The sequence below is a fragment of the Hemitrygon akajei genome, chromosome 1 (assembly GCF_048418815.1).
Source record: "Hemitrygon akajei chromosome 1, sHemAka1.3, whole genome shotgun sequence".
Lineage (NCBI taxonomy): Eukaryota > Metazoa > Chordata > Chondrichthyes > Myliobatiformes > Dasyatidae > Hemitrygon > Hemitrygon akajei.
Window position 1 is genome coordinate 89,713,883 of NC_133124.1, and position 21,116 is coordinate 89,734,998.

Here is a 21,116-nt window from a genome sequence, read left to right on the forward strand (position 1 = left end):
TGCAATCAAATATAGAAGGAAACAATGTGAGTCCATTAGATATCGAGGACATGCATGTTATACATGCACTTATTTTTGCAAGAACAGCTGAATATTAAGGAAATTTAGCTGGAAGTGTTGATCAGCACATGAGAAAATCTTGTCGTGCAGTTAGAGATTGGAAGGTATGACGTGGGCATCACTGAGTCATGGTTGAAAGAAGATTATAGCTGGAGCTTAACATCCAAGGATAAGTATTGTATCAAAAGGAAAGATGGGGGTGGTTCTCTTGGTAAAAAATCAAATCAGATTCTTAGAAAGAGATGACATAGGATCTGATCATGTAGAGTTAAGAAACTGCAAGGGTAAAAAGACCTTGATGGGAGTTACAGTATATACAGGCTGCCAAACAGTAACCAGGATGTGGCTACAAATTACAATAGGAGATAGAAAGCGCATATCAAAAAGGCAATGCTACACTAATCGTGGGGGATTTCAATATGCAGGTAGATAGGGAGCATCTGGTTGGTGCTGAATCCTGAGAGAGAGAGAATTTGTAGAATGCCAATGTGATGGCTTTTTTAGAGCAGCTTATGGCAGAGCCCACTAGGGGAAAGGATATTCTGGATTGGGTGTTGTGTAATGAACCAGATTTAATTAGGGATCTTAAGGTAAAGGAACTCTTAGGAAGTAGTGATCATAATATGAGACAATTTGCCCTGCTGTTTGAGAGGGAGAAGCTAAAGTCAGATGTATCATTATTACAGTGGAATAAAGGGAAATTACAGAGGTATGAGAGAGGAGCTGGCCAAAGTTGATTGGAAGGGCTCACTAGGCGAAACGATGGTAGAACAGGAATGGGTAGAATTCTGGGAGAAATTTGGAAAATGCAGTGTAGATACATCCCAAAGAATTATTCTAAAGGCAGGATGACACAACTGTGGCTGTCCAGGGAAGTCAAAAACAGCACTAAAGCAAAACAGAGGACATATAATAGAGCAAAATTAGTGGGAAGATAAGAGGATTGGGAAGCTTTTAAAATCCAACAGAAGGCAACTAAAAGACCCATAAGGATTGAAAAGATGAGATATAAAGGTAAGCTAACCAATAATATCTAAAGGGATACCAACATTTTTTTCAGATATATAGAGAGTAAATGAGAGGTGAGAGTAGATATTGGACCACTAGAAAATTATGCTGGAGAGGTAGTAATAGGGGACAAGGAGATTCCTCATGAATAAATGAAGTATTTTGCATTCATCTTCACAGTGGAAGACACTAGCTGAATGGCAGAAGTTCGAGAGTGTCCGGGGGAAGAAGTGAGTGTAGTTGCTATTACTAGGAAGAAGATACTTGGGAAGCTTAAATGTCTGAAGATAGATAAGTCATCTGGACCAGATGGACTACACCCCAGAGTTCTGAAAGAGGTAGCTAAAAAAATTGTGATGGTATTTGTAATGATCTTACAAGAATCACTTAATTCTGGCATGGATGTGGAGGACTGGAAAATTGCAAATTTGTCATTTCACTCTTCGAGATTGGAGGGAGACTGAAGAAAGGAAACTATAGGCCATTAAGTCTGACCTCAGTGGTTGGGAAGATGTTGGAGTTGATTGTTAAGGATGAAGTCTCAGGGTCCTTGCAGGCATATAATACAATATATTGTTAGATAGATAGATACTTTAATCATCCCCATGGGGAAATTCAACTTTTTTTCCAATGTCCCATACACTTGTTGTAGCAAAACTGATTACATACAATACTTAACTCAGTAAAAAAAATATGATATGCATCTAAATCACTATCTCAAAAAGCATTAATAATAGCTTTTAAAAGGTTCTTAAGTCCTGGCGGTAGAATTGTAAAGCCTAATGGCATTGGGGAGTATTGACCTCTTCATCCTGTCTGAGCAGGCCAAAGTCAGCTTGACAAATCTATTGGAATTCTTTGAGGAAAAAAAACAAGCTGGATAGACAAAGGAGAATCAGTGGATGTTGTGTACTTTAATTTTCAGAAAACCTTTGACAAGGTGCCACAGATTAGTCTGCTTAACAGATAAGAACCCATGGTATTATAGGGAAGATACTAGCATGGAGGATTGGCTGATTGGGAGAGGCAGAGTGGGAACAGAGGGAGACTTTTCTGTTAGCTGCTGGTGACTAATGGTGATCCTCAGGGGCCGATGTTGGGACCATTTCTTTATATGTAATATGTCAATGATTTGGATGACAAAACTGTTTACTTTGCGGCCAGATTTGTGGACAATCTGAGGACAGATGGAGGGCCAGGTAGTGTTGAGGAAGCAAGGAGTCTGCAGAAGGACTTGGGTTAGGAAAATGAGCAAAGAAGTGGCAGAATGAATACAGTTTCAGGAAGAGAATGGTTATGCACTTTGATACAAGGAACAAAAGCATAAACTATTTTTCAAACAGGCAGAAATTTCAAAAATCTGAGCTGCAAAGAGACTTGGGTGTCCTCATGCAGGATTCCTTGAAGGTTAACTTGTCGGATGAACTAGTGGTGAGGAAGGCAAATGCACTGTTAGCATTCATTTCAAGAGGACTAGAATATAAAAGTAAGAATGTAATGCTGAGGCTTTATAAGATACTGGTGATGCCTCACTTGGGAGTATAGTGAGCTGTTTTGAACCCCCTCTCTAAGAAAGGATGTTCTGATATTGGAGAGGGTTCAGAGGAGGTTCGCAAGAATGAAAAGGTCACGAGGATCTAAAACAATGTTGTTGCTATCACAAAGGCATATGGCTGAAAGAAAGGCAGGACAGGAAATTCCATATTCCTGGAACTAGAATCTTTAGACATGATTGGGAGGTAAAAGTGAAAGTGGCATTACAGTATTGTTTAAGGATTCCATTACCATAGTAATGAGGTAAAATATCCAAGAAGACTTAAAATGAAGCCGTATGGATAGAGTTAGGAATGAAAAATAGTTTGGATATATATTACAGGCTTCCTAACAACCAGCAGAAATAGAGGAGCAAATATATGGACACAGTCATGGCATGAAGGCAGGAGATTGGGGCGGAGAGGAAAATTGGATCAACCATGGTGAAATGGTGAAGCAGACTCGATGGGCCAAATGGCCTAATTCTGCTTCTGTATCTTATGGTCTCAAAGGACTTTCCAGAATAATAGAATTATAGTAGTAGGGAATTGTATCATCCTCAATATGTGTGATGAGAGTTATTGGAATTATAAAGGGTATCCAGGAGTCATTTTTGAGCCAGAATGTACAAAGTATTCCTAGAGAAATGACAGTTGGGAATGTAGCCAGGCTGATGGTGTCATGGCAAGAGCATTTCGAGCAGAGTCACCACAACTCTTAAGTTTAAAGGTAGTCATGCATGGTCTGGAAATTAAGGTCCTAGAATGTTCTTGGGGAGTGGAATGGGAGCCAAATTCATCCAAAGTGGTCTGGGAACTGCTGCTTGCAGGTAGGTCTACAGCACACAAGTGGGAGAATTTCTAAAGTGAAGTAATGAGAGTTCAAGTCTGTATGATTCCCACGAGAGTGAAAAGTGCACAGCACAAGTACAAAAGAAAATATAAATGTCAAAGAAATTTGAGGACTGGATAGAGAAATGATAGCAAGCAAATAGCAGCTATTCAGAATTATATTCAGAAGAGGTTTTGGGAATATAGAAAGAATAGGGAAACACTTAGAGATTAGGGGGACAAAGAGCAAGTACAAAATATCGCAGATGATAAGATTAATATAAAATCCTAAACCATTTTTTAAATTATATTCTGAACTAGAGGATAACTAGGGAAAGAGTAGGCATTTTAGGGACCAAACTTGCTGACTATGTGCAGAATCAAAGGACTTAGATGAGGTCTTAAATTAATTCTTCTCATCTGGCTTCACGAAGAAGATATTGTAATTGAAAAATTTAGAAGGGAGTGCAGGTAGATCTGAGAACATGTTATTGTTATGAAGAAGGAAGCATTGGATGTCTTAGTCTGCTTAAAGGCTGATAAATCCATGATGGTGCTGAGCTGCCACCTCCATTGAGTCATGGCTCTGATATAGCAGTTTTAAAATTGTTTTTCAGATTTGTAAGGGTGGTTTTGGGGACAGAGTGGTCAGATGTAGGGCAAACAGAAACTGGAAGGGCCCCATTCCCACCCCTGGATCAGCAAGTTGTTGGCAGGTTCCAGAGTCAGAATTCCAGGCAGGCAGGAGGAAGAAGTTCCAATGGCACCTTGGGTTTGCAAATCATGAGACTAGGGTTCGAGACCTAGTGTTCGGTGATCGGCAGCTCACCAATGGTTGAATCAAAGTCTGGAAGACAGGGCGCATTGGTCAGAGCTGAGTCGGCAAATCTCTAACTGTCTTTTGGGGAAATTGAAGCCCATTATCTGCAAGTCTGAGTTCGCTGGAGGCTGGATGACTGTCTTGAGTTTAAATGACTCTGTGTGTGTAAGGGAGAAACAAGGCATCTTTTGCCATTGTTGCTTTGCTGCTTATTGTTCTGTGTTGTTCTGCTGAGCATTGTGGGCATTCTACATTGGCGAAGGAACATATAGCGACATTTGCTGGCTACCGCAGCACACCCTCGGGTGTGTCGGTTGTTAATATAAATGACACATTTCACTGCAACGCACACAAAATGATGGAAGAATTCAGCAGGCTAGGCAGCATAGCGCCTGACATAAGATGTGATGAAGACATATTCTCAGGAAGGAAACGTGGCTGTGGTGGCGGGACGTGGTCGAGAAGTCAGAGCAGCAGAGATCATAGGGGCAGAGCAGTGAGAAAGGGTTTTCCTGAATTCCTCTCGAAGGGAAGATTTAAACTTCTTCGGGGCAGGGATCCCTGGAAGAAACTTGGCAGTGTATTAGTAGAATCACAAACTTGATAAAATCTGCAGATGTTGGAAAGCCAAGCAACACACAAAATGCTGGAGGAACTGCATTTGCTTGGATTTTACAGCATCTGCAGACTTTCTTGTGTTTGTGACACATTTCACTATATGCTTAGATGTACACGTGAAAAATAAACTTGAATCTAGAATCCCCAGGGCCTGATGGCTACCATGTAAGGCACAGGAAGATATTGCTGGGCCATGACAGAAATGTTTTATATTACCTTTGCTTGCTACACGTGACTGGAGGACATTAAGTTTTATTTCCTATATTAAGAAGGACTGTGAGTCAAATGTCATAGATCATAAAACCATAAATTTCACTTCTTTTGTGACTTTTACGTCTGTTTTTCATCTTGAATATGATTCTGGAACTGCTGGAGCCTGTGATTTGCAATTTGGAGATCGTTTGGGTGTTTCAGTGCTCTGAGTCTCTGAGAGGACTCCAGGAGGCAGAGGCAGCATGCGTGAACCTAGAGGGAGATTGAAATACTGAGGCAATGTGGAAGGTAAATGCAGGCTTTCTGCATCTTGATTGCTGGTGGGATCACTCTGCTAGAGGAAAGACTGCCTTTTGATCGCTGATGGGATTGCTTTGCTATGGAGAGGGGAGACTGCCTTTTGATGGCTGATGGGAATCACTCTGCAATGGAAAGGGAAAGGCCTGTCGCTAGGCCCGGAGAATGTTACCCAGGTTTTCTGTGCTTTGGATATGGACTTGGGCTGTAGAATTTTTTTCAGTCTCATAGGTTTTTATCTGCTTTGTTTTTCACCTGTTCTTTCTAGTGTTCTTGTGTGCGTGGATGGGGAATTTGGACATTGATATGACTGTTCCATTTTTGTTTGTTCTTTGTGTGGGGAGGAGGGACTTGGGGGTTGAAGATCATGCAGCTGTTCTTTCTTGGTTTCGTGGCTATCTGGAGAATCATTTGAGTTGTATACTTTGATAATAAATAGACCTTTGAAATATATTGAAATAAATTGTGTGGTTGATGCAGCCTGCATGGACTTCAGTGAGGACCTTGCCAAGGTCTCACACGGGAGACTGGTCCAAAATTTTTGAGCACAGGGATCCAGGACAAGTTGGAAAATTGTATCCAGAATTGTCCTGGTAATAGGGAACAGATAGGAGAGGGTTGCTTTTGTGACTGGAAGCCTGTAACTGGTGGTAACTGTATTCCAAGGATCAATGCTGGTCCCCTTACTGATTGTTATATGCATTACCTATTTGCATGTAAGTGTAGGAGGCATTATTAGTAGGTTTGCAGGTGACATGAAAATTGGTCGTGTTGGTGGTGAGGAGGATCACCGTAGGATACAAGATGATGTTGATCAGTTATTAAAATGGGCGTATGGAATCTAATCCTAATAAAAGCAAGGTAATGCATTTTGGGAGGACTAATAAGGTCAGAACATTTACAATGAATGGTGCAGCCTTTGAGATCATTAAGGATCAGAGGAACCTCGGTGTACATATCCAAGTGCAGAGATAGCTAAGGTTGTAAAGAAGCCAATGGAATACTTGACCCTTTAGCCGAGGCATAGAATACAAAAACTGATCAGTTACGATACTGCTTTATAAAGTATTGGTTAAGCCACAGCTGGAGTTCAGTATACAGTTTGGATTGCCACACCTATACTCATGTCATTCTACAGACAATTTGCATCACTGCTTGGTATGGAAACCACTGCAGTGGACAGGAAGGCTCTACAACAAGTAATCAAAACTACCCAACATATCACTGCCACCAGACTACCCACCTTCAAGGACATTTACACAGATAGGTGCCAGGAAAGGAACAACAGCATCATGAAAGTTGTGGACTGTTTGCCCCACTCGCATCGGGAAGGAGGCAACATTGTAACTATGCTAGGACCACCAGACTCAAAAACAGTTACTGTACTTTCCCCAAGTAGTAAGACTGACCAACACCTCCACCCACTAACTCAACCACTATTTTATTATTTCCTGTCACTTTACGTACAGCCTGGCATCACTTTATGGACATAACAATCAATCTATGTATAGAAGTTGTCTTATGTATCAATATTTTTTGAGGTTTTTAAATTATTACTGTGTCCTTTATCTTTTGAGTCTTTTTATACTGCATCAGATCCAGAGTAACAATTATTTCATTTTCCTTTGATACTTATGTACAGGAAATTACATTTGACAATCTTGAATGTTGAAAGCATTTATTGATTGACACAGAGTCAACATGGCTTTATGAAAGAAATCATGTTTAACAAATTATTAAGAGATTTTTGAGGTTGTAACAAGCAGAATAGATAAAAAGTGAACCATTTGATTTTGTAAATTTGATCTTTAAGAGCCCTTAGATATGATGCCACACAACATTTGATCATTTGGCATTGGGTATGAGTTGAGGCTGCAACGATGAACAGAAAACAGAAGAAAGGAATAACTGGGTAATTTCTGTGTTGGAAACCTTTTGATTGGTGAGGTGAGTTAGGAATAAGCTCCATCACAACTTCACAGCTGTTTTCTGTTATGTTTTGTAACTTCAAAATATTAAACTAATTCAAAGAACTATGTAGGAGCCCGAAATGTGAGTCTGACTTCATGTTTACTTTAAGTGAGGCGTGCACTTATCACGTAGTAGCGTGATGACATATGCAATTCATGTGTTTATACAGCCCTATCCTTGTTATATACGTCTTCAGACTATGCGGATTCACAGTTATGCAAGGAGCCTATTTCTACCAACGTCTCCTCATGCGCGTCTAAAACTCACAGTTATGAGAGGAGCACTGCTTTCCCGCCAATACAAGTCACGTGTGCACGCCTCACAGTCTCACTGTTGGGATGAGAAGCACTGCTTTCCCACCAATACAAGTCACTGCATCCCTCCAATGCACGTCTCTCAGTCTCATTTCCGCCAGTCTCGCATTGGTTTTGGCAACATATGGATGTGCGATCTTGAGCTCTTAAACTTTTATTGTTTTTACCTACGCTACAGTGATTTTGTGCTTGATGTATTTAACTATGCCTCCTAAGTATCCGATATCAAGTCCTGGGCCATCAACCAAGCGGCAGAGAACCGCTTGAAAACAAGTTGGAAATTATAAACAGGGTGGTGTCAAACAAGACTGGGCTTTTTTGGAAGCGTATGCTGAAACGCACTTACATAAGTAAGGATGAAAAAACTGCATCAGGTTTCAAGGCAGCAAAGGATAGATTGACTTTGTTTATGTGTTCCAATGCAGAATGAGATTGTAAGATGAAGCCTCTCTTAGTTTATCGTTCACTAAACCCCCATGCTCTTAAGGGTTTGAGTAAGAATACGCTTCCTGTCCACTAGGCAACTAACAAGAAAGCATGGGTTGCTTTGAAGATTGGTTTGCTAATCATTTTGCTGTTGAGGCTGAACGCTACTGCCGGGAACAGAATCTTTTCTTTTGTTGCTTGACAATGCGCCAGCCCATCCTAAACATTTGGATAGCATTCATCCTAACATAACAGTGCGTTTCCTGCCGCCTAACACAACATCGCTGATTCAACCACTCAACCAAGGTGTGACATCCACATTCCAGGCATATTTTTTACGGCCAACTATCTCTCAGATGCTGTAAGCAACAGATGATTTTGAAAATCCCTGCAGTTTACCAACGGTGAGGGAATGGTGAAAGTCTTTCAACATCTGACATGCCATCAACAACATTGATGAATCCTGGAAAGAGGTCAGGTCTGTGAGAGTTCTGTGAGTCTTCCTTCACCCCTTGCTGTCCTTGATGATCCTGACGACACATAACCATCCACCTCATCCATGTAAAGCTGCCCAACACCACAACAACCACTCATCTCCCGGAGCCACTGTTGGTGAGTACTGTACACCCTAGTATGTTAACTTTCTATGATTTATTATGTTGAATATTACCTTAAATTGATGAAATATAATACAAATGTTGCCTTGTGGTACTGCTTTTGTCTCGTATTGATATGAAAATGTGAATAAATTACAGATAAAACATATTTAGGAAGCCCTCCAGAACGCATCCCTGTGTTCTCTATTTAAATAATTATTCACATTATGTGTCGACTGCAAGGAACATATCCCCCGCATATAATGAGGATAGATAGGGCTGTACATGTAATCCATAATGAATTATTTAAATGAATGCTTAATTAACCAATATATAAAAGATTACTGAAATTTTACTGAAATATTAAATACACATTCTTCTATGCTTAGCTATAAACTTCAATTCAATAGACAATGCATCTCAACTAGATACACAGTATACTATACTATAGAACTATTATATACAGACATAGACAGCATAATACATTTTTTATTGTCCCATTCTGGCCTAAAGATTTAATTGTTATAGAGGCTTTCTTACTCTTGTGGAATAATGTCTTTCCTGACAAGGGGGATGAGGGGTGTGGTGTTGGAAGTCTTTCCTTTTTTCCTCTTTCTTCTTTTAGTTTGTGCATCTTGATTTTGGGAAGAAGCAGTTAGCTGCCCGGAGTATTCTCTTTATTAATCCCTCTATTGCTTCCTATATGATCGGATCTCTCCTCTTGGTTCCCTCATCATCTGACAAATCCTCTGTTTTCCTATCTCCAGTGACCCCTTTCTTTTTGGCCTTTCATTCATCCAGCTGGGCTTTGGTCTTTGAATCTATTTTTACAAGCAGCTTTTTGTCTTCCAATTGAAGTTTATGCAATAATATTAATATATGCAGAGTAGATTCTGGTTCTTTATATTCACAAAAGCCAAATGCTTGCAACTTTCCTGAAGCTCCTTGAGCTTCCTTCCTCCTTAAAGCCAAGCCACAATTCACAAGTAACTGCCTGATTAATATATCAGGAGCTTTCTCATATATGTTGCCAACAAAAACTGTTGTAGTCAGACCACTGATTTCTTCACTTTCGCAATTCCTCTGAGCGGCATGCTCCTTCCTTAGTCGAATATGCTTTCCAGTAAGAGACACAGAGCTGACATCAACACCTGTTTTGCCCTCTCTTTGGAGAATGTTCATGTATACAATATACATCCCGAAATTCTTTTTCTTCGCAGACATCGTGAAAGCAGAGGAGTGCCCCAGAGAATGAATGACAGTTAAAACGTTAGAACCTCAAATACCGCCCCCCAACTCTCCCTCCCATGCACAAGCAGCAACAAGACAACGACCTCCCCCCCCAAACTCTCACCAGCAAAAAAAGCATCAGGACCTTCCACTGAGCACTCAAGCACGCGGCAAAGCTTCAGTAAAGACACAGACTCGTACCCCAAAATCTACTTGTTCACCCAATAATTTGACATGCCACAGGCTCTCTCCCTTCCTAATAAGGGAAAAAGAGGTGTCTCCATTTCACAGCACAAGGGGACACATAACAAACATCTCGCTGATTTATGATGTTAAAAGTCTGCTGTGTTGCTTTTTCCGAGCTCTGCGCCTGGAGAGTTAGCACTCTCTGGGCAAACAACCCCTGGCAGCTAACTCGCTGCTCCCAATGTTCCGTGTTCTCCCATGACACTTCTGACAGGGGCACTGGCCTAGAATCAACATGTTCCCAGAGCCATGAAATCCCGGAATCCTGAAGGCATGCTTGTCTTCCAGGCTGCGTCCTTGGGATATCAAAAAGCGGCTGGTTGTGAGGTCTTGAGAGCGGATCCCATTCCCGCAAAGTACCGAATTCAGAGTGTAATTCCAGGTCAGGATCTTCAAAAGAACCCCCTACCTCCTGAAAAGGAAAAAATGAGATATCAAAGATAGACATTGTGAAAGTATCTCCAATCAAGTTGTAGTTGTCTCAGCCAATCACACCACCACAATGCTGTTCCTTCTGTTTTTACCACATATAAGCTCAATGTGGCTTGTTGGTTGTACTGTTACGAATGTCTCACAGGAGTTAACTGTTCTTCAGTATAAGTTCTTAGTTGGATATCTACAGACTTCATTTTGGTATCTTTGAAATGCCATTCAAACTCATTTTGTGGGATGACTGAAACATCTGAGCAAACACGAGGAAATCTGCAGATGCTGGAGATTCAAGCAACACACACAAAATGCTAGTGGAACGCAGCAGGTCAGGCAGCATCTATAGGGAGAAGTGCTGTCAACGTTTCGGGCTGAGACCCTTCGTCAGGACTAACTGAAAGGAAAGAGAGGAAGAGATTTGAAAATAGGAGGGGGAGGAGAAAATGCGAAATGACAGGAGAAGACCGGAGGGGGTGGGGTGAAGCTGAGAGCCAGAAAGGTGATTGGCAAAAGTGATACAGAGCTGGAGAAGGGAAAGGATCATGGGACGGGAGGCCTAGGGAGAAAGAAAGGAGGAGGGGAAAACCAGAGAGAGATGGAGAACAGGCAGAGTGATGGGCAGAAAGAGAGGAAAAAAAGGAGGGGGGAAAGCTAAATATATCAGGGATGGGGTAAGAAGGGGAGGAGGGGCATTAATGGAAGTTAGAGAAGTCAATGTTCATGCCATCAGGTTGGAGGCTACCCAGCCAGTATATAAGGTGTGTTCCTCCAACCAGAGTGTGGCTTCATCTTGACAGTAGAGGAGGCCGTGGATAGACATATCAGAATGGGAATGGAGCAACTGAGCAAGTTTCCATTTCCATTTTAATTAATTTCTGGTTCACTTCTGGTGTAACCATATTGCATGTCTGTTGCTAGTTTTCACATTGTAAATCTCAAGGCTATATAGTTCTGTATCCCTCTCATCATTATCAGATTTTTCATTAACAGCGTGCAGTTTAATACTATTTTTGAAACTGCAACTTGACTTTTAATCTTTCTCTCTTCTCTATGCAGTCTATGCATATTTTTATCTGCCGGTCATGCTTTTTGCATGAGTCCTACTTTGCTGTACTTTCTGCAAATTTCACCTTTAAATCTGCATTGATCTGTTGAATGCGAGCCCCTACCACAACAGTAATACAATTTGTTTGGCCAGGCAGGTTTCTGTTTAGACATTGCAATTTTGTTCACACACACTTTCACTCCTGTCTGCTACTCAACTGTGTCTCTGTCTGCTGTTTCCATTGATGCAGCAATTTCAACTGCTTTTTTAGATGTGTTTCAATTAGAAACCATTTTTGATTTTTTTTGGTAATCTCTCAGTACATCAAGCATAACAGACTCATCAACCTTCCCTGTGATTCCTTCAAGAAATTCAATCAATTTCGTCTGGTTGAATCTTCTCTTAATAATTCCATGCTATCCTTTTATTGACACTGTTCAAAATTGTTATTAAGTTATTTCCACAATCTTTTTAAAAATTTACCCCCCACGTACATTAGAGTAATTGGACTCTAATTACTCCTTCATTCATTTTCTTTGTTGTGAAATGATCTCAAACTGAGTAACAGGAAATTAACTTGTAGCTGTTATAATAACTCTGACTAAACAAGGAACAGGTTGCCTCTAACATTATAATACAAGTGTTGAGGGCCTGAAGAAAGCAAAGTATGTAGCTTGTAAATTAAAGCATAAAATTTAGTCTGAGTATTGAATTATCCCCTAATTTTCTACTTACTATCAACAAGAATAGCAACAGTAACTACAACACGATACATAAACTTCCTCGTTTAGCAAATGAAATTATTTTTTTAGAGGCAGACTGCCTATAGATGTAACCAGATGAGGAGTGGGTGATGAGCAAGTGGAACCGGGGAGGGAACAGGAGGAGGGAATGGGATGGGAAAAATGAACAAAGGGAGAAGAAACTTATGTGGACAGGTGTATGTGTGCGGGAGAACAGTGATGCTGTGGGCTTTCTGAAACTGGAGAATTCAATGTTCATTCTATTCGGTTGTAAGCTACTGAAACAAAATATGTATGAAATATTGTTTTTCCATTTTGTGGTTGGCCTCTTCTTAGCAACGGAGTAGGCTGAGTACAGACAGGACAGTGGGAATGGGTAGGAGAGTTGAAATGACATGCACTCAAGATCGCCTAGTCTTCCAGATTCAGATTCAGATTTATTATCACAGACAACACACACAAAATGCTGGAGGAACTCAGCAGGCTAGGCAGCAACTATGGAAAAGAGTGCAGTTAATGTTTTGGGCTGACACGTTTTAGCAAGACTGGAGAGAAAAAGATGAGGAATCAGAGTGAGAAGGTGGTATATGAAACCGGGAGGGGGAGGGATGAAGTAAAGAGGTGGGAAGTTGATTGGTGAGAAAGATAGAGGGCTGGAGTAGGGGGAATCTGATGAGAGAGGGCAGAAAGCCATGGAAGAAGGAAAAGGGGGAGGAGGTGATGAGCAGGTAAGGAGATAAGGTGAGGGAGGGAATTGGGTAATGGTGAAGGTGGAGGGGCAGGGTGGAAAGACATTAACAGAAGTGTGAGAAATTGATGTTCATGCCATCAGGTTGGAGGCTACCCAGAAAGAATATAAGGTGTTGCTCCTCCAACCTGAGTGTGGCCTCACCACAACAGTAGAGGAGGCCATGGGTTGACACGACAGAATGGGAATGGGAAGTGGAATTAAAATGGGTGGCCACTGGGAGATCCCACTTCTGCTGGATGGAGTGTAAGTGCTTGTTAAAGTGGTCTCCCAATCTATGTCAGGTCACACCAATATACAGGAGGGCACCCTGGGAGCACCAGATGCAGTAGATGACCCCAACAGACTCAGAGGTGAAGTATTACCTCACCTGGAAGAACTGTTTGGGGCTCTGAATGGTACTGAGGGAGGAAGTGTAGGGGCAGGTGTAGATCAATCCGCCAATGTTGTTTGTGATCAGATTTATTATCACTGATTTATATGGCATGGCATTTGTTGTTTTGTAGTGCAAATACATAACATTAATATAAATTACAAAAGTAATTTACGATATAAATAAGTCTATGCTTGATACCTCCAATGTAGAGGAGGCCGAAACCCTGTTTTACTGTGGAGTACGTTAGCGACAATCTCAACTAGAACTTTGAAAAGATAAACTTTCAAAACTACTCTTCAACTTCAGAAGTTCACCATTGCCAAAAGTGGTTAAAAGATATAAAACAGTTTCTAAAATTATTTTTTCTCATCTCAAAAGCCAAGAATGCTGCCTTCAGGAGTAGGGCTAAGAATGTCACTATAGAATGCTAATGTGTAACCCTTCTCACTCCTGACACCAACCCCTCAAGTGGTGCCAGAAAATCCCTCCTCTGCCTATCTATTTCAATATGCAGATGCCTCAGTTATTCCTGATTGTGATTCGGGTGACCATTTCTCAAATTTCAGTTACCCAAAGCTGGAAGAGAAGTTGTTTTGCTTTGTCCTGGGGCAATTCTGCAAATCATGTCCACAAACCTGAAAACATGGCCCACTTCTACAATGTAAGAATGGCTCCATTTGGAAAATCAACTTTTTTTTTGCTGAAAGACAAATCAGCAAAACGTATAGATGCAGAGCTGAAATTGACCTTAAGTAGTTCATTAAAGAAGGTTATTTAGAACATAGAAACAGACCCATCAGCACAACATCCGTGCTAAAATGATGCCAATCCAAACTAATCCTATCTGCCTGCAGATGGTCAATATCCCTCCATTCTTCGCCTATTCATATGCCTGTCTAAATGCTTCTTAAATGCTCTTATATTTTCTGACATTTCCCATGCCTATTTCCAGCACCTAACAGTATCTGAAAAAAATCAAAACTTGCCTCGTAGTTCTCTTTAAACTTTCCCCTCACCTTAAAGCTGCATCCTCTAGCATGTAACATTTCCAACCTGGGAAAGGACTGTCTTCATGCATTCCTCTCACATTTGTGTATATTTCTATCAGGTCATCCCTCAGCTTCTCATGCTCCAGAGTAAACAATCCAAGTTTATCCACCCTCTCCAGATAGCTTGTAATCTCTGATCCAGACCACATTCTGCAGCCTCTCCAAGGCCGCCACATCCTTCCTGTAACACACACAAAATGCTAGTGGAACACAGCAGGCCAGGCAGCATCTATAGGAAGAAGCGCTGTCGACGTTTCGGGCTGAGACCCTTCGTGAGTCCTGACGAAGGATCTTGGCCGGAAACGTTGTAAGTGCTTTTTCCTATAGATGCTGACTGGCCTGCTGTGTTCCACTAGCATTTTGTGTGTGTTGCTTGAATTTCCAGCATCTTCAGATTTCCTCGTGTTTACATCCTTCCTGTAATGTGGCAAACAGAACTGCACAGAGTACTCAAAATGTGGCCTAAGCAAAGGTTTCTACAGCTGCTACATGACTTCCTGACTTTTATACTTATGTACATTTCAATAGCACTTTGAAGAAAAGTTCTTCTCTCTTTGATATTTAATTGTTCCCAGATTTAATTATCCATAATTTTTTGGGAAAGTGGGGTGAAATATTACCTTGGGGAGATTAGAATACAGAGTTAATGTTACAAGATCAGCCACAATCTTGCTAAATGATGAAGAAGGTTGGAAGGTCTGAGTGACCTACTCCTGCTTCTGATTTCTCTGATTCCGTGTTGGTTTCTTCATAGTTTCAGTGCTACTAAGAACTTTGATGATGAGTAGTCTACAGACTACTGAATAGGGAGCAACAAGCAATCTGCTGGAGGAACTCAGCAGGTCAAGTAGCATCTGTATGAGGAAAGGAATTGTCAAAGTTTTGGTTTGAAACCTTGCATCAGGTCCATATCTCCTTCCATGGCCTTGTGTTAAATTTTGTTTGTTATCATTCCTATGAAGTACCTTGGGGTGCTTTACTGAATTAGAAGTGATAAATTACTACAAATCTCTCCTGTAATCTGTGGTATTTTCAGTTTTGGTGTATACAAACTTCACAAAGCATTTTCCTGCAAAATATAAAGAATACCTCTTGATAGGTTGTTCTTTATAGGAGGCACTAGATAAATACAAATTCTTCAGGTGGTGGTTGTCCACCTTGTCTGATGATGACAGGAAACCTGTGCGGGAGAGTTTTTTTGAAGTGGTAAAGCCGTTGTACTGGAACAGTTCCACTCTCTCAAACTCAGAAGTCTGGGTCCAGTGGTTCGATCAAGTGACACAATCGGGTCTTCATTGTTTGCAGTGAATGATCATAACTTCATCTGTGCCGTCGTGCCCTTTGCTTTCCATGGAGCGTCGTACAGCCGCCTTCCAGGCTGTTGGATCTCACTCATCCACCAGTCTGCCGGAGCTGACTTTGCATGCTAAGACCGAAATGTCCTCATCTCATAGGGGTATGAGGCTTCCGTCTACCCTCGCCTGCTTTATCCCACCTATCGAAGTGGTGTACTGGACTGTGGCTACTGTCACATGCAAACAGCTACTTGGAGCACAGGTGAAAGCTGTGTGTCTGGTGGAGAACAAAGGTGAGCCTTTGGACATGAGAAGCCCCTTCAGCAGAAAGGCTATCCTTCCCTGTACACCACATACACCCCATCTTCCTTCATGTACTGAAAAGTAAATGGTTAGAAACAAATGCTGATCAGAAATTAATGAAACTAATGGTTAGAAATTAATGAAAGACCACACCAACTTGGGCCTTCTTAGAACATAGAAAATCTACAGCACATTGCAGGCCCTTTGGCCCACAATGTTGTGCCGACCATGTAACCTACTCTAGAAGCTGCCTAGAATTTCCCTACTGCATAGCCCTTTATTTTTCTAAGTTCCATGTACCTATCTAAGAGTCTCTTAAAAGACCCTATTGTATCCACCTCTACCACCTTCGCTGGCAGTGCATTCCACGCACTCACCACCCTCTGTGTGAAAAACTTACCTCTGACATCCCCTTTGTACCTACTTTCAAGCACCTTAAAACTATGTCCCCTCATGTTAGCCATTTGGTAGCCTTCAACCAGTGTATGAATACAAAAAGAAAACGAATACTAATAAATAAATACGCAATAAATTTTGAGAACACGAGATGAAGAGTCCTTGAAAGTAAGTCCATAGGTTGTGGGAACATTTCAATGATGGGGCAAGTGAAGTGATCCATTTGGTGAAAGAGCCTGAAGGCTGAGGGGGAATAATTGTTCCTGAACCTGGTGGTGTGAGTCCTGAGGCCCCTGTACCTTCTTCCTTTTGGCAGCAGCGAAAAGAAAGCGTGTCCTGGGTGGTTGTGGTCCCTGATGATGGATGCTGCCTTCTTGCAACAATGCTTCATGTAGATGAGCTCAATGGTGGGTGGTGAAGGGGGGTTACCTATGTTGGACTATGCTATATACATTACTTTATGAACAACATTGATTGATTTTACCTAGATGGTCAAATTCAAAATCCAATATACTGACATTCACATCAATTGGTGAAATCTTACAGCACCTGCTGTGTATTACAATGAAAGATTAATCTCTAGGCAATGAAAAACAAACATTGTTAAGCACGTTTATGCTATTTAAATGCCTACCTTGGGCTTAATAGCTCTCATCATGAAAATTGATCCTAATTACACAGCAACAATTACCAATAACACTTTCTCCTAACATTAATAAGGGAAGTTTATTTTTCCACAAGGTCTTCCACAAACTGTGAGGCAAAATGAAGGTTGTTCTGCTTCTTCTGTCTGCCACTTGCCTTGGCATAAGTACAGGTAATTGTATTTTAAAAATTTAGTCTTAAATTCAATGTCATTCTTGTCATGCTTAAGGAATTTAACAGTTCATATTTTGACTACTTATAAAATATACTTTCAATATATTTGGGTACATTTGTCCAAGATTTAATTTCAGTTGGGTTGAAACTCAATTCATGAGCTTGCAATTCAGGAATAATTTCTCCATGTACTCTTTTTAGTGAGTGTAAGACCATTAACAAGTGTAAATGTGCATTAATTGCAAATTGTTGCATTTTTGAAAGACAAATCCAGGAAGGATTTTTACAGTGAATGGTGGGACCCTGGAGATTGCTGTAGAACCTTGCACTACAGATACATGGTTTACTGATAGTGGAGTTCAAGATAGATGGGGTTGTGCAGAAGCTTTGGCACACTGGCCTTCATAAATCAGAGCATTGAGTATAAATATTTCGAGGTTATGTGCAGTTTTACAGGACACAGGTGAGACTCTATTTGGAGCTTTATGTACAGTTTTGGTTGCTCTGCATCTGGAAAGACGTTAAACTAAAAAGTTTTCAGAGAAGATTTACAAGGATGCTGCTAGGACTTGAGAGTCTGATTTATAGGAAGAGAATGGACAGATTAGGACTTTCTTCTTTGGAGAGGTGATATAGAGGTACAGAATATAAAATTATGAGGAGCATTGATAAGGTGAATCCACTTAGTTATTTTCTCAGGGTTGGGGAATCAAGAGCTGGGGGCATAAATTTAAGTTGAGAGGGGAAATTTTTACACAACCTTTTTACACAAATGGGGTATCTTATGTAACATCAGGTGGCAGAGGAAGTGGTTGAAGCAGATACAGTAATAACTTTTAAGTCAGTCGGATAGGTACATCGATTGGGAAGGTTTAAAGGTTATGGGGCAAACACTGGAAAATAGGATTAACTTGGATGAGGCATCTTGATTGGCATGAACTAGCTAGCCTTACAGTTTGAGGCATCAGAGTTCGGAGTTCAATTTCAACACCATCTGTAAGAAGTTTGTACGTTCTCCCTGTGACCACTTGGTGTTCCTGTTTCCTCTCACAGACCAAAGATGTATCAGTTAGTAGGTTAATTTATTATTGTAAATTGTCCTGTGATTGAAGAGACTCTCTCTGTTAGTTGGGGTCAACCGTGGATGTTGCGTCCTATCTGTCTATGTTGTTGGTGCTGAGCCATCAGATAATTCTCAAGCTAGAGCAGTACGATATATAGAGCAAGATGTTGCCCACGCAGCAGGCTCCCCTCTCCGCATTGTTGATGCAGTGAAAGGAACGGCAGAGTCTGACACAGCGGCATTGCAGGAGTTGCCAGTCAGCGTTGAACTCAATGTAGGACTGTCTTAGGGACCCCAGGAGTCTTCCCTAGGAATAGTTATAGCCACAAGGCAACAGAGGTTCAAGATCAGAGTTTTCCTTTTTGTACTAGAGCTACCAACCATGGCTGATGAGCCCCATCTGTCCAGAGCAATTGGTTTTAAGGCACCAATAATCTGCCTTTGCCTCTTCTCCTGTCAGTAGGAATGGTTCCACCGGGCTTACTAGCTAAGCCACATGTGAAGGCAAAGAGCTGGACTTGGCTGTGATTAGGCTAGAGTTAAATAGCTGGGTTGCTGTGTGGCACATCTCTTTGGGCCAGAAAGACCTTTTCTGCACTGTATCTCTAAATAAAATAAATAATGTAAAATAGAATGACTCTGTGACGCTATGGCTCTGAATATAATCTCAACATGGATACCAGGAAATAGTTGGGAAAACTTTATATACTGTTTCTCCTTCTCAATGCCTCGAAGCAGAAGATAATTTTCTGGGAGTAGGTTCTTCAAATAAAAAGTCATAGGGTAATACAGCACCAAAACAGCCTCTTCAATCCCACTCGTCCATGCTAATAGGTTGCCTACCTAATTTAATCTCATTTATCTGGGTGTAGCCCATATCCCTGTATTGATTTATATATACCATATGTTATACTGTATTGATATATAAATCAGGATGTATGGGGTGTCTAGGGAGGGGTAGCACCTCTGGTGGGGGGGCCTGCCCTGCCCTTTTCAGGGCAGCTCGTCCACCTTTAGTCCTCATCCGGCGCTCAGCTGTCACCTGTGGCTCCAAGTAGCTGTAACACGCGTAGTGGCCACACCCCAGTAAACCGTCTCGGCAGATGGGCCAAACCAGGTGAGGGTAGCCAATGGGTCTTTGACCCTCGGTGAGGTAGGGGATCTGTCTATCCCAGAGTGTGAAGTCTGGCCCTGGCAGATTGAGCGGAGGAGACTGATTAATGTTCCAACGGTCAAGAAGGCAGGCCAGCAGGCGTTGTGGAGCGCTAAGAGCATGACAAGGCACTTAGACGTCCTGGTCATCCACTGCAGCAGGAGAGGTCTCCAGCTGTAACAATTGGCCCTGCCACTGGATCAAGGTCTCTTCTGCCGAGAGAGTGGGATTGCCCCTGTACAATGGCTGTTTCACTTAAAACTCCATCACGCACAGGTTTGTGTCCTCTTCGAATACGAAGGACTACTACCAACATATTTAAATCAAGGATACTTATGTCAGAATGCTGTTTCTGGATTTAATTTCAGCATTCAACGCTATTGTCCTACAGATCTCGGTGAGCAAACTCCTACTTCTCAGTCAAAATACACCACTGTACAACTATGTGTTGGACTTTTCTAACGAACAGGTCTCAGTTAGTCAGGATGCACAACCGTTCAACCCTCCCAATCATCCTCAGCACCGGTGCTCCCAGAGCTGAGTGCGGAGCCTATCGCTGTACACTTCGCTCACATTACTGCATGACCAAACACCCGAGCAATCACATCATCAAGTTCATCAATGACATCACAACGGTGGGGCTCATCATCAACGGTGAGACAGTTTGCAGAGAGCTTGAGGCTAGGCAAATAACCTCTTCCTTAATGTAAACAGGACAAAGGAAATGGTTATCGACTTCAGGACAGCTCACACCACTCACACTCCATTTTACACTGGTGGCACAACAGTGGAAACTGTAAGCAGTTTCAAACCCCTGAAAATGCATATCACACACAAACCCTCATGATCCCAGAACATGTCCTACGTAGTCAAGGAAGCTCACCAATGCCTCTACTTTCTGAGGAGGCTGTAGAGAGCTGGACTTTGTACATCCACACTCACATAATTCTTCAGATGTGCAGTTGAAAGTATCCTAACAAACTACATCACTGCTTGGGACGGAAACTGCACCGCAGTGGACGGGAAGTCAAAACTACCCGACACATCACTGCCAACAGCCTAACCACCATTAAGGATATTTACACAGAAAGATGCTGGAATAGGGCCAATAACATCATGAAAGATCCCACTCACCCTTGCTCATGGACTGTTTGCCCCATTCCCATTAGGGAAGAGGCTACATTGCATCCATGCCAGACCACCAGACTCAAAAACAGTTACTTCCCCCAAGCAGTAAGATGATCAGCACTTCTTCCAACTCACTCCACCACTACTTTACTATTTCCTGTCAGTCACTTATGTACAACCTAGTGTCACTTTACTGTATATTTATTGTGTATTTTAATTATTACCGTGTTCTTTATCTTTGATGTTTTTTTTTTGTTTGTGTTTTGCATCAGATCCAGAGTAACAATTATTTAATTTTCCTTTACACTTCTGTACAGGAAATGGACACTAAACAATCCTGAATCTTGATTTATCATATGACTTGCAGCTTGGCTGTTGCTTAATTAATAACTATAGTTGTCCATGAA

At 41.5% G+C, this 21,116-nt stretch overlaps 1 long non-coding RNA gene across 1 annotated transcript in view; it reads left to right on the forward strand.

Annotated features, from left to right (window-relative positions):
- The window catches only part of LOC140728727 (uncharacterized), a 28,017-nt gene that overhangs the window by 1,565 nt on the left and 5,336 nt on the right, over positions 1–21,116 (forward strand). Inside the window, exon 2 of the long non-coding RNA XR_012099174.1 lies at positions 1,249–1,406. This is a non-coding gene — a long non-coding RNA (uncharacterized lncRNA). The remainder of the gene's footprint in view (positions 1–1,248; positions 1,407–21,116) is intronic.